This window comes from Aegilops tauschii, chromosome 4, assembly GCF_002575655.3.
Source record: "Aegilops tauschii subsp. strangulata cultivar AL8/78 chromosome 4, Aet v6.0, whole genome shotgun sequence".
Taxonomy (NCBI): Eukaryota; Viridiplantae; Streptophyta; class Magnoliopsida; order Poales; family Poaceae; genus Aegilops; species Aegilops tauschii.
In genome coordinates this window covers 213,424,827-213,450,502 of record NC_053038.3, presented here as the reverse complement: position 1 = coordinate 213,450,502, position 25,676 = coordinate 213,424,827, and the positions used below count along the sequence as shown (strand labels likewise).

General features: G+C 45.5%; 1 long non-coding RNA gene across 3 annotated transcripts; it reads left to right on the top strand.

The window, feature by feature from the left end:
* The first annotated feature begins 11,461 nt into the window (after positions 1-11,461).
* Positions 11,462-18,464, top strand: LOC109742086 (uncharacterized). 3 transcript variants are annotated; one of them, XR_006662505.2, is made up of 6 exons: positions 11,462-11,814; positions 12,412-12,538; positions 12,726-12,998; positions 13,217-13,331; positions 13,542-13,650; positions 13,757-16,252. It is a non-coding gene; the product is annotated as an uncharacterized lncRNA (long non-coding RNA). The 3 variants fall into 3 exon arrangements; XR_002227738.4 differs by lacking the exons at positions 11,462-11,814; positions 12,412-12,538; positions 12,726-12,998 and adding an exon at positions 18,097-18,464 and having other exon boundaries at positions 13,074-13,331; positions 13,757-13,849; XR_002227736.4 differs by lacking the exons at positions 11,462-11,814; positions 12,412-12,538; positions 12,726-12,998 and adding an exon at positions 18,085-18,464 and having other exon boundaries at positions 13,074-13,331; positions 13,757-13,849.
* Positions 18,465-25,676: the final 7,212 nt, after the last annotated feature.

Sequence of the window (25,676 nt, the reverse complement as noted above, 5' to 3'; positions counted from 1 at the left end):
ATGCGTGATTTTCTTATATCTGTGAACTTTCAAATTTCGTTCACATCTTTTTCAAAAAAGTTCACGTTTTCCTAGTATGTAGGTGCAGTAAATAGCGCGCTACATTTTGTTCTTAAACATCTCGCGCTGAATTATTAAACATGTGCGTAGGTGGTGTAGTGGGGATGCGACCTGTGTATCAGCTAAACAACGCTCAATTCCTGCCGGGAGCATCTTTTTTCGAGGGTTTTACGCGCAATAAATTCATTTTTCGCTGCACCTCGCTGTTTTGGGCCGGCCCATCAGGTGCGGCTGCGAGCGCTAGTGCCCTGAACGGGCGCTTAAAGCGCCGTATAGGAGGTCTCGGGACCGGCTCATACTGTACGCATCCACGCCCATGTATGTCCACAGAGAATAAGGAGGATATTAAACGGAATTAAACAGTATAAGGACAGAATTACAGAGAGAATACAAAGAGAAGCAGATAGAGGATTTAATCTCTAATCCTAATATCTCAGTTGGTAGTCTCTGCGGTTAAATTTCGTCCCATCAACACCGTTTTATTTTCGTCCTCGCTCCCACCTCCCACGTCCCAGCGATCCCCCCTCCCCCGGACCCGCGAACCAACAAAAACCACGTACTGCATCTAGGTAGTCCCCTCCCACGCCAGAAAATCAAACGAAAAAAATCTACAAAAAAAAACACCAAAAAAAAAAATCCACGAACCGCACGCACGCACTAGCGAGCGAGGCCTTCAGAGTGCCCTCGAGCGACCCACGATTCCCTCACCCTGGCTAGGGTTCCTAGCCCCTCCTCCTCCCTCGCCCCTCCTACTCCGCCGCCGCCGCCGCCGAGCGCTTCCTGACCTCGCCGGGAGCAGACAGCAGGACCCCACCGCCGTGCCTCCCTCTCTCCTTTCTCCTCTTTCCTCTCTCTCTCTCTTCTCTGAACTGCGTGTCGTTCCTCTCTGCAGGTGCCTTCATGGCCGCGTCATGGATCTCGCCGCCGTGGGCTGCTTGCTCCTCCTCCGACGGCCTGCCTCGCCCACGTCCAGGTCTAACTCGTGGGACGACGACAATGCCGCCACCATCGCGAATCTCTACGGCAGGCTGTGACCGTGGCCGTGGCGCGACGAGCTCCGCAAGGGCATGCCCTGGAGCGAGGAGGAGCACAGGTTGTAATCTCTGACGACCTGTTCTCTGATTCTCATGCCCCTCCCGATTTTGACATAAAGATTCCTGCTAGAGTCGTCTGCTTCGCAGGATGGTGCTACACTGATCCTCAAGACCACAAATTTATGCAATTTCCTTTTTTCTTTATCATGTGGATGCCAACAAAAAGGGACCCATGTTATATTGTCATGTGCCAGATTCAATTGTTTGCATCAAAGTTGTTTGGATTCACCGGGAGGAAGCGGTCGGTCGTTTTTCATCCACACCTAATTGACTACAATTTCAGATTAGTTTTTGTTTTTGCAGCAATTCGAAACTGCAGAACACATGTTCATCTTCCCCCAACCTACACAGTCAATAGTAATAGTTTTTATGATGATACATGAGCCTATGGCTCATTTTGATCTGCTATTTGGATAAATACACTTTTGTGGAATTGTGCGTACTTCTCTTTATGTTGTTTACAGGCAGCCAAAGTTACACACCCAGCTATGACGACTACATGTAATTGTTTGTACATAAGCCTCAGCTCAAGATAACGTTGATGGAAGTACTTTCTATATATGTTCTCCTCATTTAAAAAATAGGTAAGTTCTATGGGATAGCTGGAGCGATGTCTGTTTTATTTATAATGTGTACATCTATGTATCATGACTTGTGGCTGCATGCCTATCAAGTATTTGATGCATTCACTTAAGATTAGTAATGATGTTAAGTCCTCCTAAATTAATCTCATATATACATTTGCAGGTTGTGCTTTACGATCCTAATGAGGGATTTGACAAGAAATATTTTCCAATCGGGAGAGGTTTCGTATGAGTTATATGAGAAGTGCAATATTTAGTACGTGTTTTTCTTGTTTATGTTTTCAACAAATGTATCATCTAGCAACCTCTATTCCAAAAACTACCGCACTTTCATTGAAAAAAGAACAATTGTACTTGATGGACAACAATGGATGTAGGCTAGCAAAATAGATGTGATCTCTTTTCGCCTTTTTCAAATATCTTCAGAATTGTACACTCACTCACCATATTACTCTTTTGATCTCCATAGAGGATTATGTTTGTGAGCATGTTAATCGCAGTCTTCTATTTATGAAGTAGCCATTCATTGGTCCATGTTTTGCTGATCGACTCAGACAAAGTATACAGTTTGCTTGAATTTATACTGTGGTATGAAACCAGGATAAGTTTTAATCAATGGCAATTAAAAGTTTTGTTTGAATTGCTGAAGATCTGAAGAATCCACTCACCCAGAGATCTTTTTAGTTGGTATGTATACATGTCTAATTTCTGAAGGTTTGAGCATATTGGACAAGACCTAAATAGGCTAACACTTGGTGTGTGCTTCCTACCGATGCTGACTAGGCAGATCTGATGTTGTTTGCAACTGGTGTCTAAGTTAATATGCAGTCTTTCCAATGATTTTGAATATGCATAGAGATTGCTTTAGTGAGCATGGACACATCTTTCTTAGTTACGTTCCCGTGCTCGTAAACCTTACCCACCTCATTTCTTAATAGATTGATGATCATCAAGTTCCCAGCCTGGTCCTTTTCTCCGTTGAATAAATGGAGAACAAAAAACCAAGTTTTTGTCTGCCAAATGGTCATTTGGCTACGCCATTTATTCAGGTTATGAGCCTGCTGAAACGGATGTTAGCTACTGGTTAGGAAAGAATTAGTTTTTGGTCGTTTTCTGGCCCTGCGTAGTTCAACTGTTTCTGCTGTTCCCTTTTGTTTTTGGGTGTTGGCCAGTCATTTCTTTGTCGTACTTTGGCGCTTTGGCCAGTCACATCACGTCGCATCCATTCTCTTAGTGTAGTCAGAGTGTTCATCGTTTTTTGCAATTGTCCTGAAAGATATCGAACCTCTAATATGTGCTTGTAAGATGTTCTTTGGTTAAACATTCTATTTACCCACCTGCAAGAGAATTGCAAATGGCATTTGGTTATTCATGTATACCACCAGTAGGACTCATGGGATTTATGGATTGTCAATAGCCCTCATCTGATTCCTTGATGTACTTATATCGCTTTCTTTTTAGTCTCCTTTTCATTCGAGCGGGGCGATGAGGGAAATAACTGGTTGTGGTGAAAGTCAGTTTAGTGCATCAAGGATTGGAGGTTCTGAGATTTGCAAGAGGTGACAGAGGATGTTTAGTTACTTTGGCTCATGATATAGTACTGGAAGATGAGTACAACCATAAGCTTATTCAAAATCTGAAGTTCCTGACTGCACGAGACATGTACTCCCTCTGTTCCTAAATATAAGTCCTTTTAGAGATTCCACTATAGAGACTAGATTTGGATGTATATAGACGCCTTTTAGAGTACATGTTCGTTCATTTTGCTCTGTATGTAGTCTATAGTGAAATCTCCAAAAAGACTTATATTTAGGAATGGAGGGAGTATTTTGTAATATTTTTCTTTTTCTTCATTTTCATTTTCTTCTACTTATTTTCAATTTGAACGAACGGAGTGAACAACATGAAGATGGGTAGCACTATACAGTTTTATAGCAGTAACATTTTGCGAGCTTCTTAAATTTGGTGTCTATGAATAGTTGATTTGTTCGTTTTGATTTATATAGCCTTGTAAATGTTCACCTCTCTACCAGATTTCCATAATGAAATGTCGTCTGGTGTATTCGATGGGCAGCTCAGCTTTGCACGTGAATTGGACATGGCAAAGCTTATCTTAGAGCAGACTCAAAAATAGTGGCGGCTAAATTAAGAGGCTCGGAAATTGATAGATCAATCTATGGCCTATTGCTGAGGAGGTAAAGGAGTGCATGCGATCAAGAGAGGAGTTTCAGGGCGGCATGGGTGATATGCTTGACTAATGGAGATTCTCTTTGGCTAACTTAAGAGGATTGTGCGAATAAGTTATGTGAAACTTGGGCCAGGTACATATCAGATCGTATTCGTGATGTTTTTGGTCTCGGATCGTGCTGAAATGAATGAATAAAACAAAACCCATTCCAACTAAAAAACATGACTGTTTGAGTTGTCAATAGGAGCATCTATAGCTGGATTTCGCAAATCTGCGCACCCTAAAAGTCCACAGAAGCGCCCAGTCAGTGTTTGTTTTGAGCCTCGATTTGTCCGTTCATGCAACCATACTCCTCATTTTGTCCCTTATATATCCGATGACGTGCATGTGCTTGGTGGAGATGAAGATAGAGAAAGAAAAGAAAGAAGAAAAGGTAGTCCATGGTGGGCCACATCCTATGTGGTGGATCGACCATGTGCGTCTATGAGCCTCATATACTCCCCATATTTGGTGTCAATATGAGAGTTTGCGGATAGCCTGGACCGGGAATGATATAAGGGGTCGGGTCGGGTTACCATTTTCCTTCTCTCTCCTGTTCGATCAACGATCGGGCGTGTCCGCAGATTTGAGGGGACCAGCTGTATGTGCTCTAAGATTATTGTATTTGATAATATGATGTGTGTTAGCCGACTGTCGAAAAAAAAGATATGAGTTAGCTTAGACGACATTGTTCTCGATAATATTAGCTTAGTGAGTAGTACCTTATTTTTTTCAAAAGCTCGTGGAAACGCACGGGCGTTTTACTAGCACTCCTAATGAAGCAGTTGATAGCTTAATACTCCGGTTTTATTTTCGTCCGGTTTTATTTCCTTCCATACCTGGCCAAACGGGCCGGCCCGGCACGGCATGGCCCGGCCCGCCATAAACGTGCCTGGCATGACACGGCCCGTCTCGGCACGAATAATAACCGGGGCGTGCCGTGCCGGCCCATGGGCGGGAGCTAGCAGCCCAGGCACGACACGTAGGCTACGTGGGCCGGCACGCGGCACGCCCAGGCATGCCGGCCAGTTGGAGGACGCTGGCCCGTCTGGCGCGATTTTTTTTCTTTTTCTTCGTAATACCTCTGAAAACAGCAAAAAAAGGCCAAAAAAATGTAGAAACTTGCAAAATCTGGTAGACTATTATGTGAGATAAATCTAGAGTTTAATTAGCACATGTACATCATTAAAATTCCCATCTGAAAGAATAAAACAATACAAGACATACTCTATAATTACAAAAGGATAAAAAATACAAAGACTACACTATAACACTACTACTACTTAGATTCAAGCACTAATAAAATATGCATGCACTATGAAAATATTAAACATATCAGGGTATTCGGTATTTATATAGGACATATATATTTATATTTTTCAAAGAAACATAAACGGGTCGTGCCTAGCCTCCAGGCCCAGGCACGGCCCATGGCGTGCCGCGTGCCGGGCCTGGCCCGTTTAGCCCAGGCCGTGCCGTGCCTGGGTCGTGCTGGGCCTGCATGCTACCGGGCCTGCCCAGTTAGCACGACTCGTTTGGCCAGCTATATTTCCTTCCAGCCCGCCACCCCGTATCACTGGTTTAAATATATCTATCGACCTACTTGTTCTTGATTGCAACAGAGGGCCTTTCGTGCCTCCTTAAATCAAGTTCTCAGTCGTCTCTTACAGGTATCCAGGTGGCTTCCTTGGCTCCCACCGTCAACCACCTTTTGTTTGCAGATGATAGCCTGTTGTTATTTAAGGCAAGTGGGGAGAGCTCAACTATGGTATCAAACCTGCTTGATACATACTGTTTTGCTTCTGGACAACTGATCAACAATGAAAAATCCTCTATTTTCTTCAGAAAGGGTTGCCCAGTGCAGACAAGAGAAATTGTCAAGAACAATTTGCAAGTTCAAAACGAGTCTTTGAGTGAACATTACCTGGGAATGCCTACAGATGTTGGCCACTCTAAGAACGGTACGTTCAAATATCTTCGGGATCGAGTGTGGGAGAAGATTAAGGGGTGGATGGAGAAGTTACTTTCAGATGCTGGTAAAGAAGTTTTGATCAAATCTGTCGCACAAGCTATACCAGTCTACTCCATGGCTTGCTTCAGATTACCACGAGGCCTTTGTGACAACATCATGTCTATCATTCGACAATTCTGGTGGGGTTCCAAGCATGGAAAGAGAAAGCCCAGTTGGGTGGCTTGGGACATAATGACTCTGCCGAAGCACTTGGGGGGCCTAGGTTTCCGTGACATGGAGATTTTCAACCTCGCCCTACTAGCAAGGCAGGCATAGTGCACCCTGACAGATAGTGTAACGCCCGGGTAATCAAGCTACAGTAATTCCCCGCTAATCATGCCACGTCACCTCGGTTACTGTTGTTAACCGTGCGATAATCCAAAACCGTTTCATAATTTAAATTCAATTAGTGTCAACAATAAAAGTTTTTCAAAATTTAAAACAAAATGTTCGGGCTATGTCAATTATTGCATCGGTAATTATGGTGAAGTAAACACATTTTTATAAAATGCCTAAATACTTTTAAATGAATTAAAACAGACAAGAAATAATGAAAGAAAATACAAAGGGGAGAAACAAACAGAAAAAAGGGGGGAAAGGAACCCCCCCACTGGACCCTGGCCCAACTGGGCCGACCCCAGGCCCAGCCGGCCTGGCCCACCTCGCTCGGTCGTTCCCTCCCCTTCCCTGTTCCCCCGACCGGGGTCGGAACAGGGGCAGGTCCCCGCCGCACCCCCTCGCCGGCGACGGGGGAGGATAAGGCCGCCACGCCCCGCCTCCTCGATCGCGCCTCCCACTCGCCCCCACTCTCGCCCTCGGTTCCTGCGCCTCTCCCTCCTCCCTCAGCTCCACCTCGTTCCCCGCTGCAACCGAGCGCCGCCGTCGCCATGGCTGCGCCATAGCCGCGGCCACCGAGCCCCGTTCTCCTCCCCGACGTGTCCACGAGCTCCGCCGCGTCGAGCCCGTCCTCCTCGACCACGGGCCCGAGCCCCGGGAACCCTGCATCAACCCCGCGCCATCTCCTTCCTCGTCGGATCCCCGCCGCCGTTCGCCGTCGGTTCCGACTGCACCACGCCTTCCCCGCGCCCGCTCTAAACGGCTACGCCCCGCTGTGAGCTCTTGCTCCTCCTCCTCCTCCCCATTAGCTCGCTAGCTTGCCGTAGCCACCGCGCCGCGTTAGGCCGCACCCTCCGCCGCCTGGCCTCGTCGCCGGCGTGGCCACGACGACCTTTTGGTCCCGTTCGTGCCTCCGTTGCCTTGGCCGCATCGTGTAGGCCTCGCCCCGCTCTTCGGTTTGCCCCAGTTTGCACCGTAGCCCCGCCTCTGCCGCACGCCCGAACCACCCCGCCGCCGGCGAGCTCCTGGCGCTCCGCTCCGACCTCCCCAGCACCCCGCACCGCCACCATTCGACGCGCGGCGTCGAGCCGCGTCGAACGCAAGCAACCGCGGCCCCTGGGACCCCCTGTGCGCTAAACCCGAGCCGAGCCCGCCGTGCGCCGCCGCGATTTGGCTCGCCGGAGCTGTTCCGGCGCCGTCCGCCGACGTGGCTAAGTGGGGCCCCCCTGGGTCGCTGCCAGTGGGTCCTGGTGGCCCAGTTGACTGGGTTGACCCCAGTCAACTACTGACTGGGCAGCCCAGTGTCACTGTCATGCGGGCCCCGCCGCGTAAGTAAACTAAATAAAATGTTTTTATAAATAAAACTAATTAATTAATCTAAATAGGCACTCACAGGTGGGGCCTGCCTGCTAATAACCTTGTTTAAGTTAGTTATAAAACTCTGTTAGTGCCCTGTCAATGACATGTGGGTCCCACTGGACCCACCTGTCTGGTTTGACTGGTCAGCCGACCTGTTGACCTGCTGACGTCAGCGTTACCTCATGCTGACGTCATAATTCATTTTTGCTAAATTCAAATAATTCCAGAAATTCAAATAATCTTTGAAAATTCATATCTTTTAAACCGTAACTCGGATGAAAATGTTTTCTACATGAAAGTTGCTCAGAACGACGAGACGAATCCGGATACGCAGTTCGTTCGTCCACCACACCTCCCTAACCTATCGAACTCGCAACTTTCCCCCTCCGGTCCGTCTGTCCGAAACGCGAAACAGCGGGAATACTTTCCCGGATGTTCCCCCCTTCGCCGGTACCACCTACTGTCGCGTTAGGACACACCTAGCACTGCTCATTGTCATGTCACGCATCGTCATGTTTATGTTTGCATTGTATTTACTGTTTCTTCCCCCTCTTCTCTCCGGTAGACTACGAGACCGACACTGCTGCTGCCCAGTTCGACTACGGAGTTGACGACCCCTCCTACTTGCCAGAGCAACCAGGCAAGCCCCCCCTTGATCACCAGATATCGCCTATTCTTCTCTATACTGCTTGCATTAGAGTAGTGTAGCATGTTACTGCTTTCCGATATCCTATCCTGATGCATAGCCTATCCTTGCTACTACTGTTGTTACCTTTACCTGCAATCCTACATGCTTAGTATAGGATGCTAGTTTTCCATCAGTGGCCCTACATTCTTGTCCGTCAGCTGTGCTATACTACCGGGCCGTGATCACCTGGGCGGTGATCACGGGTATATACTTATATACTCTATACATGATACCTGTGGTGACTAAAGTCGGGTCGGCTCGTAGGAGTACCCCCAAGTGGATCTTTGTGGCGGAGCGACAGGGCAGGTTGAGACCACCTAGGCGAGAGGTGGGCCTGGCCCTGGACGGCGTCCGTGATTACTTCGACATAACACGCTTAACGAGTTCTTGGTATTTGATCTGAGTCTGGCCATTTGGTCTATACGCACTAACCAGCTACGCGGGAACAATTATGGGCACTCGACGTCGTGGTATCAGCCGAAGCTCTTTTTGACGTCAGCGACGGAGCGGCGTGCGCCGGATTGGACTGGAACGCCACTAGGCTAGGTCTGCTTCCGGCCGCCCTCGCAACGTGCAGGTGTGCAATGGGCGATGGGCCCAGACCCCTGCGCGCATAGGATTTAGACCGGCGTGTTGACCTCTCGGTTGAGCCTAGGTGGGGCTGCGACGTGTTGATCTTCCGAGGCCGGGCATGACCCAGGAAAGTGTGTCCGGCCAAATGGGATCGAGCGTGTTGGGTTATGTGGTGCACCCCTGCAGGGAAGTTTATCTATTCGAATAGCCGTGTCCCTCGGTAAAAGGACGACCCGGAGTTGTACCTTGACCTTATGACAACTAGAACTGGATACTGAATAAAATACACCCTTCCAAGTGCCAGATACAACCCGGTGATCGCTCTCTAACAGGGCGACGAGGAGGGGATCGCCGGGTAGGATTATGCTATGCGATGCTACTTGGAGGACTACAATCTACTCTCTTCTACATGCTGCAAGATGGAGATGGCTAGAAGCGTAGTCTTCGACAGGACTAGCTATCCCCCTTTTATTCTGGCATTCTGCAGTTCAGTCCACTGATATGCCCCTTTACACATATACCCATGCATATGTAGTGTAGCTCCTTGCTTGCGAGTACTTTGGATGAGTACTCACGGTTGCTTCTCTCCCTCTTTTCCCCCTTTCCTTTCTATCTGGTTGTCGCAACCAGATGCTGGAGTCCAGGAGCCAGACGCCACCGTCGACGACGACACCTACGACACTGGAGGTGCCTACTACTACGTGCAGCCCGCTGACGACGACCAGGAGTAGTTAGGAGGATCCCAGGCAGGAGGCCTGCGCCTCGTTCGATCTGTATCCCAGTTTGTGCTAGCCTTCTTAAGGCAAACTTGTTTAACTTATGTCTGTTCTCAGATATTGTTGCTTCCGCTGACTCGTCTGTGATCGAGCACTTGTATTCGAGCCCTCGAGGCCCCTGGCTTGTATTATGATGCTTGTATGACTTATTTATGTTTTAGAGTTGTGTTGTGATATCTTCCCGTGAGTCCCTGATCTTGATCGTACACATTTGCGTGCATGATTAGTGTACGGCCAAATCGGGGGCGTCACAGATAGGAACTCGCTCAGCGCCAGAATCCTCAAGGCAGTTTACTTCCCACACTGCTCTCTCCTTCAAGCCGAACTGGGATCGCACCCATCCCAGATATGGCGGGCGATTTTGGATGGTCGGGACATCCTGGTGCAGGGGGTCATCAGGCGCATTGGAGACGACTGATATTTGGCGGCATAACTGGATCCCACGTGATGGTCTTAAGCGACCTATATGCTCACTCGTTCAGAACCCTCCGGCGAGAGTGGCGCAGCTTATAGATCCAACATCGGCAACGTGGAATGAAAACCTGGTACGTTCGGTGTTCACCCACTTTGATGCGGAAGAGATACTACGGATTCCGCTATGTACTCGCCGGGTGGAAGATTTCTGGGCCTGGCATGAGGAGCCTCGAGGAAATTTCAGTGTTCGTTCTGCTTATCGAATGATACTAAAAACGAAACATAGCAGGGAGGCATGGTTAGCTGAGGAGGACGGTACATCTTATGAGCATCAAGACACCAAGAAGTGGTCCATGATCTGGCACATGCAAGTACCATCCAAACTTATGGTGTTCGTTTGGCGGCTAGCTCGTCATTCCATGCCTACGGGCTCGGTCCTCAAACATCTTCACATGGCAATAGAGAACACTTGTTTGTTATGTGGGGCGACTGATACATGGAAACATGCTCTTATTTCATGTCCGATGGCAGCAAGTGTTTGGGCTTTGGCTCCGGATGAGTTGGTCCAGCATATGGTTGAGCGCGAGGAAGATGGTCCGAAGGAGTGGCTGTTTGCACTACATGAAATATTGACGAAAGACCTTTTGGTGGTGACGCTCTGGGCACTTTGGTACGCGAGGCGTAAAGCAATTCATGAGAATATATTTCAGGCACCATACTCTGTCAACAACTTCATATCAAAATATTTGGATGAGCTACGAATGACCCATCAGAGGCAACCATCCTCGGCCCCTCCTACCAGCGCCCGACCAGCGCGGTGGCTTGCACCGCCTTCAGTTACGCGAAGTTTAACGCCGACGCAGCGGTAACCAGAAATGGTGGGACAGTGGGGGTAATTTGCAGAGACGACAGAGGTATGTTTATGGGAGCCTCGACTCTTTCTTTTAGATACATTGTGGATCCCCCGACTTTGAAAGCACTTGCCATTGGAGAGGCACTTGCACTGGCGGATGATCTCTATTTGAGGCGCATCCAAGTTGCATCGGACTGCAAAACGGTGGTGCAGGACATACATAAGGAGAATTTGGCAAGCTACGGAGCAGTCATTCACGAGATAGTCGAACATTCTTTAGCTTTTGATTTTTGTAATTTCAGTCATGAGTTTAGGAACTCAAATTTTAAAGCTCACAGCTTAGCGAAGCATGCTTTATCTCTCGGTGGTGGCCGCCATGTTTGGTTAGGTAATCCCGGAAATTACCATCCGTCCCTGTAAATATTGTGACGAATTAATAAAAGCTTCGTGATGTTACTAAAAAAAACATCTATCGACAAAAAAATTACACCGAAAAAAAAGCAATTCGCCCCGTACAATCACACCTCCATCAATCTCCCTTGCCTAGGGTTCCCTGCCACCACTGCCGAAGCCGCCGCCGAACCCCAGGTCAACGCACGCAGCCGCCGCTGCTGCTCCGTCTTCTATCTCCTATCTCTCTCTGAATGGTGGCGATGGTGGTCGCAATGGGGAAATGGAAGGTGGCGGATGAGCGAAGGCCATGGCCGCGAAGCAGGTTAGGCACCGCCGTATGGACAGGAACGCGGGCGCTCGGAGGTACCTAGGAAATCGGGAGGGGCTGAGCAGGACGGCCAAGGGCGTCGCCAAGGTCTTCGGCGTCCAGTTGTCCACGCCTTGAGGTATATTCCTGTTTTTTTACACGAACCACCATCTCCAAATCTCCATGTCCACGCCCATAGTTTTGATCCATTCCACTATTTTGATCCATGGCCTCCATGCGGTTCATGTTTTTGTTGGTTCGGAGTGCCCTTTTCACTGGAATTTTTTGTGATCAATCGAACTGGCTATATCCTGACTGAACATAAAAGTCTGATGTTAAACTGGCCACATCCTTTTACACTTATTGATTGATCTGAGTAATCTTCTTTGCAATTTGCTGTACAAATCAATCTAGCTGAGTTATATAGTTGATCCCATTAAGTGAAATATTAATCTTAGAAGGTCTTTGACTAATTTTAGAGTTGATTTTAAGATCCCTAAGAGGTTTCAAACAGCAAACATATTTAGGTGGTGTAGTGATTGGTCAATGTTGCTATGTCAGAAGTGCTTTCGGTCATAGCAACATGCACATACCAGTGGTTGGAAACAGGTATATGGATTGATTTTTTGGGAGATTTGCATGCATGAGGAACCTTGCTACATAAGCTTTCGGCCATGAGACACATATATATTCTGACAAATTTCTTCTCCGTTGAACTATTTATGTCCTTTTGCAGATGGTAATCATCTTAACTATGAGCAAGTAGGTCGGAACTATGAGCAATTAGGTCACGTTTACGATCTCAAGGATCCAGTGATGTTGAATCTAATAGTTGGACTTCACTGCCTTCTCAATTTATATAGGTATTGCACCAATTATAAATTTTAAGTTAGTTCAACTGATAATTTGGTACTGCAGCCAGAGCAGATAATGACTAGGAATTGCTAATTTTACCTCTGAAGCAAACTTAGGTTCATATGTTCTCCGAGCAGCATACTATGCGGCCTTTTATCCCCATATTGGTTTTTTAATCTATGTATTTGGATGAAGGTGAGCACTGTTGCTTGCTGACTCACACAGCAGGAATTAGGCGGGTTGTGGCGAACGAGGAACCAAGAGGGGAAACTGTAGCTATACAACTGCGGAATTGATCAATACGAGCATGCTTTGTCTAGCCAGGGAGAGCGCCGAGGGTGCTGGTCCGCGGCACCAGAAGAGTTGAACTCTCAACGAGATACTAATCAATGGTGAAGTATTTAGATCAGTTCTACAACCAACTCATGTTGCTTATAACTGTAGCTTTTGTTCAAACCCCAGTTGTAGGTAAGCTACATTGCCAAGTGCAAATCCTTATCTTACTACAGTTTTCAACTTTTCATTGACATTTTCCGTTTTGGACTGTATGTCCATTTTGGGCCCCATTTTCGACTGTAGCTTTTGTCCTGACCCCACTTGTACGCAATGTAATTTGCAGCCATGATGTTACACTGCCAATATTTTAGAAAACTGTAATTTGCTTCCATGATGTTACACACTTGCAGGTCTATGGTAGTGTCACGAATTTGGGGATACATCTCCTCGCACTCAGGTGGAAGAAATTCCGATCCTCGCCCTCAAGTCCAACTAATTCAGGACCTGCATCTCTGATATACCGTGGTGAGTCATGCTTACTCTCGATCTCCCCATTACTTTCCATTCCATTTCTTGGATGAAAGGAATGCTGGTTTAATTTAAAATGTTGTTCAAACTCAGAAGCACCTGATATGCTCAACTGCTGATATATACAAGAAATATCGGATCTTGATGAAGATCATAGTACACTTCATTCACAATTTCAATTCTTAGTCTATCTATCATCATGTCCAGGTTGGTTCCTTCCTTGATGCCTTCTCTCTTCACAATCGATGAAATACACAACTAGCTTCCACATATTTAAGGAGCAGGTACAGTTTCATTGTGTAAAAAATAGTAGCAGGTGAGTTTTTATTCAAAGAAGTCTCCACCAGTCGACCTACATATATATACATGCCTAAATGATCTCTTTGTTTGTAAACACTTTAATATTTTGGTACTTTCCATAGGTGGGTATTTTAGCAGTTCAGCTATCTGAAAGAGAAAATGAGTTGCTTCAGCAGAAAACCGAGGTCATGACATTAGCCGCTTCACTGAAACTGGTCAGTTCATTACATCATTTTTGTTCGTTGGAAAGATCTGTATTCTGTTGACCTTTGTAAACACATTTTAATATCATTATCCATTCAGTGTTCTGTTTACAGTGTACTATTAAATGCCATTTTCCATGTGTATTTTTGTTGATTGCTGTTGGATTTGGAGGCAAACTAATTTCCTCCTTAAGTATGAATTATCTGCCATGTGTATGACTTCAAAATCTATAGTTTAAAATTATGAAAGTTTGTTCTGCTCTTACATTAAGCAAGTGTCTAGAGGAAGTTTTGCTTTTGTTTAGGCTCGAGAAACAGACTATCACGCAGTATTGTGAATTTGAAATGGTGCTCTTCTCTTCCAAAAATGCATAGCAAAATTTCAGGGACCTGCAGATAGTTTCTTGAGAAACAAAATTTAGGAGGCCTGACTAATTTTCTTATGACAGTTCAGACATGCTGCCAATGAAATTCACCCGAAAAAAGCAAGTTGTTTATTCATGTGTTGTTCTGTTATTCGACTGTAGGGATAAGTTACCTTTTAGTTTTTACAGCACCAAGGTTAAAGCTTTGTTTTCTTTTGATAGGCGCGCCTTTTTCTTCTAGAATTACATATATTCTTTTTGTAGCGACCCGACCTCAGACGGTCAAGTCTCTGTGCTTAAGTGTCATCCCTGAATCGGTATGCTGACACACACAGTACTCGAGGATTTATAACGGAGGTAAATCACATGTATAAAGTAACGTAAATACTATTACCTCAATCCAAATAGCAGAAGTAACAAGGTTGTGGATTCTCATCAACACCAACGGCAAAGTTGAGTGTAGAAAATCGTAACCCTAACGTATCACTTACTCGTCGAAAGAAGTCCTTCAACATGAGACGTTGCAGCCACAAAGGGTCAGTACATTGAATGTACTGGCAAATTCACACCATAGAGCAATGCTGAAATATGGCTATCACTACATGCATATATGGCTGGTGGAAAAGCTCTATGGTTATAATGTTTCTGCGAAAAGCCAATTTTTCCCTACTGCAAAGGAATATATTTTATTTAAAAACAAAATTGGTTGAAAAATATTGAGAAGGTAAACCCCCTCTCAATCCCAATTAAAAGTAATCATTAACAACCCAACAAATTATTTAAGTAACGTGATGAGATCAATAGGATAATCCAAGAACTAGATACTCAAGATGTCCATAACCGAGGACACGGCTAACCATGATTAGGTTGTACCCTCTGCAGAGGTTTGTGCATTTTTCCCCCACAAGACTCGATCTCCTCCATTTGATTTCTCGCACTACATGATGTTTGAGAAACGGATGACCGAGACACAGTCTTTCAGAAGCGTTAGCACCTTACGATGGGTAGACAGTTACACCTACTTTCCCCTACATCTGCTAGTCTATCACTGTAAGAGTTCACACGACTTAATCAACTATGCTAGAGCCCATAATAGCTTGTGGCTGCATACGAAAGTTTCTAGCATGAATAATCTCATGATCCCTTTGAGCCTGGGTGGCAGTCCATAGGAGAATCACATGGTACCCCGGGATTTCCAAAAAATACAGGCAATCACTGGAATTCTCCAGGTGCCTCAATCCACCCAGATGTGTATTAAAGTTGCCACCTTAAGTTAACCATTAATTAAACAACCTCACATCTGTCATGAAATACTCTCAAAACCCAATCCACGTCTACGAGCATAGCATAGCAATATAAACATAACGTAGAAGTAACTTCCAAGGTTTGAATGCAGGGCAATAGGTTCCTACCTCATCAACTACTTCCCAATACCCACATGTTATCAATCCTACTCATGCAATGTTTTGGGGTGAAACTAATGCATAAAAACTGGGTATGAAAGGGATATGATCAAAGTGTGAACTTGCCTGCAATGTTGATGAAGATCATTCGCACTCATAACTCTTGATAGTTCTACTCGTCACACTCCGGTCAATCTATCGTAAGCAAGCAATAGTAACCACACATAAGCAATCACTCAAAAGATCAGAAAGATCGAAGAAGACGATTCGGAAAACATTTAAACCAAGCAAACAACTCTTGCAACATAAAACAATTTCTAACAGTACCAAAATTATGTGAATTCGGCCTTATCAGAAAGTTTAGGTCAAGAGCTTTAATTTGCAAAAAGAATCAACTCAAACGGAGCTACGAAACTCAAGTTACGATTAAACGAAGTTTGAATTCAAATCTGGTCTAATTCCAATTTTAAACTTTCAAAAACATGTTTGAGTTGGATTACTGGATAGAGGAGATCATAACAAAGAAGTGGGCGTTGGTTTCGTTGGATTTGGACAAACGAGCGAAAAGTTGTGGTAGTTTGAAACAGAAGGACTAGTCTGTAAGAAAGATAATTATGTATAGGTCCCTGACGTAAATAAACAGAAAACGAAAAGACTAAATAACGAACGTTCGTTTATAAGATCTAAACAGTGGACGTTCGCTGTTTAATAAAACCTAAAAAAACAGATCTAATCTAGGGTTTAAAAAAAACGAACTTAAAAGAAAAACCGGATCGGACCGGCGGTCTTATATCGGTTTGGACGGTTTCGACGACGGCGGCGGTTTCCGGCGGGGCGGCGGACTCCGGCGAGCGAGGCAGCTCCGGCGACGACAGTAGGCGGCGCGGTGGCGGGGGCGGCGCTACGCGGCGGCGCAGGCGAGCAGCGGTGGCGGCGGGGAAGTGCAGCCCGGCGGCGGCGGATCGGCGCGGCGAGGCGAGCAGCGGCGGCGGCGGGTGGAGAAGAGGGGTCCGGGGCCCGGGGCCTCGGTATTTAAAGAGGAGGGGCGGCGGCTTGCGTGAGGAAGGGGCACAACGGCGAGGGGAATCCGGGCGGCGTACGGCGGCAGTGATGCCGTGCGGGCGGCGGAGTCCGGTCGGGAGGAGGAAGGCGGTGCGGGCGCGGGCTGTTGGGCTGCGGCCTGGCTCGGGCGCTGGGCTGGCCCAGTCGGCGACGGGGAGAGAGAGAGGAGAGAGAGAGCAGTGCTGGGCTTCGGCCTGGCACTGTTCGAAGAGTTTTTTTAAAAACATTTTTCCAGACAAAGAAAAATAATAAAAACGAAATAAATAAAAAAATATATTATATAGGCATATAATATATCAAAATTTTCAGAAAAAGATTTTCTACAAGCTGAACATTTTTCTAGAGTCAAATAAAATCCACACAAACTCAAATAAAGCAAAGAGTGCTACTGCTCTAATAAAATCCAAAAAAATCATTTAAAAAATACCAAAATTAATTCAAATTTATTTCTCTCCAATTTTCTGATGGAATCATGTTACCCTATTTTTCATATATTTTATTTTTGGAGAAAAATAATTTGAATAAAACTCAAATAACTCCAAATTGAAAATAAATTCAAAAGAACTTTGAATTTAATTTTTTGAAACTCCCAACTCATATTTCATATGTTTTGAAGAAGTCATTTTATCTTCGCTCGTGAAAATCATTGAGTTGCATAAAGTTTCAGAATTGGAAATATTTCCAAATGAAATTCAAATATTTTCAACACCCCTTTTCATTTAAATAAATGGAAGAAGTCATGTCATCTTCTCTCCAGGGTTTTGTGGTGAAAAGAATTTGAATTCACGGAGATCATAAAATGCAAAATGAAAGTTTGGGAAAGTCCTTTTATTCCCTCTCATTTAACTTTCAAAAAGTTTCGAATTTCACTCAATCAATCATTACAACAATCAAACAATCAATCAATCTATTTATTATAACATTCCAAAATTTAGAATTTTGGGATGTTACACTTTTTTTCGAGAGTACGCCAAAGGCGTACCATACTTTTATAGAAGAGAGCAAATATAATGTACAAGAAGCCTCGAAATGGAGATCTGAACATCCACTCTCGACCACACCCCATTACAACCAAAGCCGGTGTACTCTAAACACCCACTACAGATAATTGCTTACAGATATTCTCATAGATTTGGGATGTAACAATGGTTAATCTGCTCTTCGTGTTTTTTGATAATTCCTTTGACCATCTGTTAATTAGGCATTAATATGTAAACGGCTTTTTCTTAGATATCTTTTATGTCATCATGGCATTGAACCATGAGTGAAGCAATGATGTAAACAACTTGGTGTATAACCATTTGGTTGCTGGACTAAACATTACATATTTAGTAACTATTTCAAAACACAAAATTTCATGATGAAAAAATCAGCTTGTCCATTTTATTTTATGGCTTGACTCTGTTCAATCTCACAGAGAAAGGAACAGTTTTCTTCTATTGTGACATGACAGGAAGCAAGGTCATGTGTGAGACGGAGGAGGCAACTGATTTGGCTCTTCATCACGTTGGGACTGTTGCAGCCATGTGTGATGTGTCAATTTCTATGATGGGACAGAGGGTAGAATCAGGACGATATGACTAAGAAATAGCGAATAAGTGACTACTAGGGTGTCCGTACTAGCAACATAAGTTACATAAATTTACTGATCTTGAACTAATTTGCACATTCTTTATTTGTCCGTCATTTAGTTTTGCTTCCATCCGAAAAACATTATAAATCAGTAATAAAGACATGTACAGATGAAAAACTATGTAAATATTGGACAACTATTTATTGACAATTATTTGATGACAATTGAGACGTGCGTTGCACGTGCATGTTTAGAGGAAGAGAAACATTAGGCGCAGGTCAGCAAGTTTCATTACGGATCTGATCATGCAATTGTCCTTTTCCCCCGGTTTTCTGTAGATTGATGGATGAGCTTTTTACAGAACTAAAGATATATTGAGAGGAAGAGAAACATTAGACGCTTCAGAAAGTTTCGTTATGGAGGCAAAAATAATTTGTTGGTTCATATAGGAAACTGGATGACGGTTGTAATATGAGTGTTGACAAGCTGAAGAAGATGGCTGGTACCCTGTGCCGGAGGAAAGGGCAGCGTGCACATGTGCGTTTATGTTAACCCTGTTACTTCATCCATAGGTAGTGTCATTGGTTTTGCTACAAGCAGTAGCATTTCCTGCTTTCGAGACATTATATGTTCTACAGGTATCCATTTTACCCGTGTAAATAGTTTGTTTCAAACCTGAAATATTTCCTCAGAATCAATAATTTGTGGGCCCTGTGAACCATTGCTGATATTGTGACGCCTCGAGACCGACGCTCCAGAAGCCTTCCATGTTTTTCGTTGCCGTCGTGTGTTTTATTTGTTTGTTGCTTTTCATCATGTCATCATGAGCATTGCATCTGCATGTTTTCATAAAGTTTGCATCCGTTCGTAGTTGCCGCGTCTCTCCTCGCCTCCGTTGACCTTTTCTCAGACCCACCATTCTTCTGTTGCCTGACCGTTTGACCCTCTCTGCACAATGCACATAACCCCTTCTCACGCGCGTCCGAAACCTGTCCCGATCCCGACCCGCTCAGTCATCACCGTTGGGTCCGGATCATCCCCAAACATCTATAAAACATCACCGTTTTCTTTGTTGGACGCTCTAGCCTACTTATTCTCGACCGCCCGATTATAATCGGACGCCCCTAAACCCCCCTCCGTTTTCTGCCCTGCCTATTTTAACAACAACCCCATACCTAATCTAGCCTAACCCTAAAACCTAGGGGAGCTGTCCCATCCATCAATCTCCATGCCGCCGCCACCTTCCTCGTTTTCCCCATCGATCCAATCCATTCATCCTGCAGCTTCCCCTCGATCCCGCCGCCTCCTTGCTCGGGAGAGCAAAGGCTCGACCCCGAGCCTCCCGTGCGCCTCCACCTCCCTGCCGGAGCAGCACCAGCCGCTCCCCACTGCTCGCAGCCGCCTCCCCTCTCGGCTCCCGTGCGTGTCCAGCACCAAAGGAGAGGAGCTCCTCGAGCCCTTGATCCAGCGGGCAGGTGCCCGAGCGCCTCCTCACCTCGTCCCTGCGCCGCTCGTCGGAAGAACCAGCAGGCCTCCTGCCTCGCCGAAGGTCGACTACGGCCGCCCAGGCCCGTGCTCCGCTGACCCTTGCCTTGGTCCCCTCCTTCCTCGACGTCGAGCTCGCCAAGCCCCGCCGGCAGGGACCTCCTCTGCGCCCCGTTGACCTGCGGCTCCACCACCCCGTCAAGTTCCCGAAGCCATCGCCGCCTCGCCAGCGCCGCTCGCCTCCACCGTCGCCCTCTGCATCGCAGCCGTGCAGGACCGCGCCGACCTCCTCTGCTCGCCCTCTGCTTCCTGCGTTGACCCCGCGCCAAGTACCGGCCTCGTCCCTGCCTCCAGGTCTCCGCTCTGCCGCCAGAGACCAAGCCGCCGGAGCCCCAAGCCCCTGCGCCTCTCCGCCGCCCCGCCAAGTTCCCCTGCTGCGTCGCCCGCCCGCTCGCTTCGTCTGCTTCGAACGAGACAGCCAGCGCTGCCCCTTCGTTGACTTGGTCCAGCGCCAGCGTGGCCGGCCTCCAAGTCCCAGGCGTCAAGGCCCAGCGCCTCGCCTCATCCTCTCCACCGACTGGGCTTGGCCCATGGTGAGCTCCCCACAGCCCTCCTGTTCAGCCCAGCAGTGCACCAGATTCGGCCCATGTCTCGTTTTTTTTCGGTTCTGCGAATTTCCTAATTATCCAGGAGTTTTCAGATTTACAGAAAAGACCCTCTAGATCATGCATTTAATAACTCATAAATGGTGCATCGGATTAAAATGTTTTAAACATGTAAAATGTCTAGAATTTCTTCTAGTTTCATAATATGCTGCTTTCATCCATGGTTAAAATGTTTAAACTTGCTGTTTGTTTAATTTTGCATATATGCCATGTTAAAATGATTTATTTCATAACTAAATAACCGTAGCTTGGATTTTAATAAATTATATATGTAAAGGGGGTAGAAAAATGCATAGATTAACTTGGTGCATTTTATTTTGCTGTTTAACAACATTAAAATTGTGTTTATGTCAGAACAGTAGCAAATCTAAAATATGCACATGGGGATTTTCCGGAATTGTTGTTTGTTGTTCCGGCCTCATTTAAACTTGCCTATATAGGTAGTCTTACCATGCTTCACCTCTTGCCATGTTTAATAACATTTAATATTGTTGGGTACATAAACAAGAGAGAACTAAATAATTGATGTGGTGTTTCGTCAATATGCAACTCGTTGCATATTGAGCTTCACTTAACTTGTAGTCTTGTTTGTGCACTTTGCCATGCCATGCCTCTTTAAACCGGACATGCATCATACTTGATTGTGCATCATGCCATGTGTATGTGGTGGTTGTTTACTATGTTGTTTGTTTCTTTCCGGGTTGCTTCTCTCGCTAGCTTCGGTTTCGTTCCGGAGTTGTGAGGATTCGTTCGACTCCGTCTGTTTGTCTTCTTCATGGATTCGATCTTCTTCCTAGTGGGATCTCAGGCAAGATGACCATACCCTCGAAATCACTTCTATCTTTGCTTGCTAGTTGTTCGCTCTATTGCTATGCCGCGTTACCTACCACTTGCTTATCAAGCCTCCCAAATTGCCATGAACCTCTAACCTTTTTTCACCCTTCCTAGCAAACCGTTATTTGGCTATGTTACCGCTTTTGCTCAGCCCCTCTTATAGCGTTGCTAGTTGCAGGAGAAGATGAAGATTGCTCCATGTTGTATTATGTTTATGTTGGGATATCACAATATCTCTTATTTAAGTAATGCATCTATATACTTGGTAAAGGGTGGAAGGCTCGGCCTCATGCCTAGTGTTTTGTTCCACTCTTGCCGCCCTAGTTTCCGTCATACCGGTGTTATGTTTCTTGATTTTGCGTTCCTTACGCGGTTGGGTGATTTATGGGACCCCCTTGACAGTTCGCTTTGAATAAAACTCCTCCAGCAAGGCCCAACCTTGGTTTACCTTTTGCCTACCTAAGCCTTTTTCCCTTGGGTTCTGCAGACTCAAGGGTCATCTTTATTTTAACCCCCCGGGCCAGTGCTCCTCCGAGTGTTGGTCCAAACTAGAGTCCTTTGCAGCGCCACCTCGGGGAAACTTGAGGCCTGGTTTTAGTTGTACGGACTGCTCATCCGGTGTGCCCTGAGAACGAGATATGTGCAGCTCCTATCGGGATTTGTCGGCACATTCGGGTGGTCTTGCTGGTCTTGTTTTACCATTGTCGAAATGTCTTGTAAACCGGGATTCCGAGACTGATCGGGTCTTCCCGGGAGAAGGTTTATCCTTCGTTGACCGTGAGAGCTTATAATGGGCTAAGTTGGGACACCCCTGCAGGGTATTATTTTTCGAAAGCCGTGCCCGCAGTTATGTGGCAGATGGGAATTTGTTAATATCCGGTTGTAGAGAACTTGACACTCGACTTAACTAAAATACATCAACCGCGTGTGTAGCCGTGATGGTTTCTTTTTGGCGGAGTCCGGGAAGTGAACACGGTTTTGGGTTATGTTTGACGTAAGTAGGAGCTCAGGATCACTTCTTGATCATTACTAGTTGACGACCGTTCCGTTGCTTCTCTTCTCGCTCTTATTTGCGTATGTTAGCCACCATATATGCTTAGTGCTTGCTGCAGCTCCACCTCACTACCCTTTCCTTCCTATAAGCTTAAATAGTCTTGATCTCGCGGGTGTGAGATTGCTGAGTCCTCGTGACTCACAGATTCTACCAAAACAGTTGCAGGTGCCGAGGATACCAGTGCAAGTGGTGCTACTGAGCTCAAGTGGGAGCTCGATGAAGATCTTGTTCGTTGTGTTGTTTCGTTTCCTGTTGATCAGTAGTGGAGCCCAGTTGGGACGATCAGGGATCTAGCATTTGGGGTTGTCTTCTTTTATTTTGGTTCCGTAGTCGGACCTATGTGTGTACTCTGATTGATGTATGATTTATTTATGTATTGTGTGAAGTGGCGATTGTAAGCCAACTCTTTATCCCATTCTTGTTCATTACATGAGATTGTGTGAAGATGACCCTTCTTGCGACAAAACCACAACACGGTTATGCCTCTAAGTCGTGCCTCGACACGTGGGAGATATAGCCGCATCGTGGGTGTTACAGATATCCTGTGTAGAAATGCCAAATTTGAAGCGTCCTAGCTATGCATACTGATTATCATCCAAGCGTGCTATTGTCACATTTCTAAATTGATCTTTCAGTGAATGCCATTTAGTGTACGCATATCAGCTTAGAGAACAAAAATATAAAACCTTTCTCGGCTTGTTATACTTAGTTTTCCTTCCACTGATGACAGGAAGAAGAAGCAAGTGCACAAGACCACGACCACTGATGACAAGAGACTTCAAAGAACTTTAAAAAGAGTAGGAGTCAACACTACCGTAGGTATTGAAGAGGCCAACATTTACAAGGTTGACGTAGTTATCCAATTTTAGAACCAGACAGGTGAAATGTTGACATGCTGAACTACTAATGCAAAACTAAGGATCCACTCACAAATTTCTTCTAACAATGGCATTTCTTGATTTCTTGCAGTGCAAGCTTCACCTCACGCGCTGACCTCCCAAACGATCACTTCCCCGTCAGTCGATGTGAAGACGTGGGCCGCGCCAGTGTGGTGCAAGTCCTCCAGTTTACCTGGCGGCGCGACACCAGCCCTCATGGCACAACTTAGGATGCACGGCGACCATGGGATATAAGAAGAAATGAGTGGATTTGACTGTCATCAGGGATGGGACCTCAAGCTCGTAGGCATAAAAATTCTTTGCAATATAACACCCAAGTGATTCACGTGTGATAATAAAGCTTAGAAAAGAGAGCACGGCCCAGTAGTTGGTTGTGCAACAGGAGATGATATGGCTTCAGTTCTTCTTCACATAAACATCTTGATCCTTATTTTTTCTTAATACGGCCAACCATTGGCCAGGTTCTACTATTCTGAAGTAACTGAATTTATCTTATTTCATTTGATTAGTACTGTTGGGCTGCTGGCAGTTATTGTTCAGAAGCCTGATTGTATATTGATGGTGAACTTTGGCTGTCTTTATCCCAATTTAAGATGTTATGGTGCTACACAACTATATATAGGTATGTTCTAATAGCCTCATTGTTCAGTATTGAATAGTAATTGCTGCCATTTAAAAAAATAATTATACATCTAATTTTTCCAATGGGATATGTTCATTGCAGGGTGATATGGAGGAACCAAAAGTGCCAGAAGCATCACTTCATTAAACATTCAGGGCTGAAACTTGTTTGGCATATGATGAAATTTTGTTAATGGTAAGTTGACTCTTTCACTCGCTTACCTTGTTCTTTTGGTCTGGGTTACTTCTCTAACATTTAAAAAATCACTACTGTCAGGTTTTAGCTATCCTATTGAGTAAATCTCAATCAGTGTTTCCATACATGGCTAGGATCAACATTATCATAAATAGGTTCATATCTAGATGTGAGAGAGCCAAGTTTCTATAGTATCGTAAAATGAAAGCTTGAAAAGCATTTTTTTCACATGTGACATTAGTTTCATCGCTTGAAAAATACTTAATAAGCGACCCAGTCCATTTGTTCAAAATCGGTGAAACAACATGCTCTGGGTAATAATTTACCAAGCAGAGCATTCCACTAATAGTATTTCAGGCATGGCTAGAGTGTGCTACAACTGAATTATTTCTTGTTCTAATACTTGGAGATCTGGATGTACATGAATAATGGGCACATGTTTTCCGAGGAGCAAGGAAGAAAGAAGAAGATCGCTCCAAAATCAAGGGACTCTTTAGAAATTATCATGTAACTTCAGCGGTGAAATTATCATGTTGGAACCGTGTTTGGTGGCTGCTACGACCCGTGAACATGAGAGCCTATGGTGACCACAATCGGGCGGTGCTACGAACGGTGTTTGAGATGCTGGAACTAGCAAACAATTTTGCTAGAACTGGCTACTACCTGAGCTGCAACCATGTTGCGGAATATTGGAACCTTTGCCGAGAAAGTTGCCATCATAGGCGATTTTTATCCTGGGACCAGCTATCACCGGAGTTGCAACCTGGTTGCTGGATGCTCGAACCAGCAGAGAATTTTGTTGCATCCATGCCACGACCGTGGGTGAAGTAGCTGCCACAACTACCGACGGTGTTGCAGCAATGGACAATGGAGCGGCAATCATCATCGGTGGTTCTATGGTAGCGAGGGGGGCGTTTCTCCTGTGCATGTTGCAACGACTTCATCAACATTTTTGCCCAACACGACGCAATAGGAAGGGAGGGGGAGGGAAGAGTTGCCGCCACGATGAGTATGGTGAGGTGCGACTTGCGGCGAGGTCGGTGGCCGTTAAGGGAGGCCTCTGAGGGGCGACGACCTGCATTGGATGCGTGCATGAGGGGAGTGTCTTTGACGCAGTGTGGGAGACGTCTCGCGGAGGGAGGGGAGCATGAAAAGTGGCGGATCGCAACCGTTTGGATGTACTCGGTCTAACGACTGGTATGCATGCTTGAACAATAGTACTTATGTTACGTGAGGAGTAACGTATGATAAAGTGAAACATGGTGGACATGGCATCGTGGAAGAGCTGGCGGAGAGATGTAAGGGGTGATGTTGAAGCCGGCGGGGGAAGTGATGGCCAAATGGGGTTCCTTAGCGCTAGCGAGGAGGTTGATGGGTTCCGAGGATCAATGAAATGTTGCAGCAACAACCGGTTTCATTTTCTGGCGGAGAAGAACTAATGAACGACATGTGCGTGATTCGTTTGTTCATTCATTTGATCCTTTCATTTGTTCATTCATTTGATCCTGTCTTATTCCACTCAAGTCAGATTCATTTACTTTTGTACTTACCCGTTGTTTGATGAATCGAAAAATTTAGTGACATTAATTGCAATGAGGAATATCATATATCCATAAACCTCTGATTTTTCCCTAGAACATGATCATGATAAACCAGGAAAATTTTTAAAAGGCCTGCGTCCG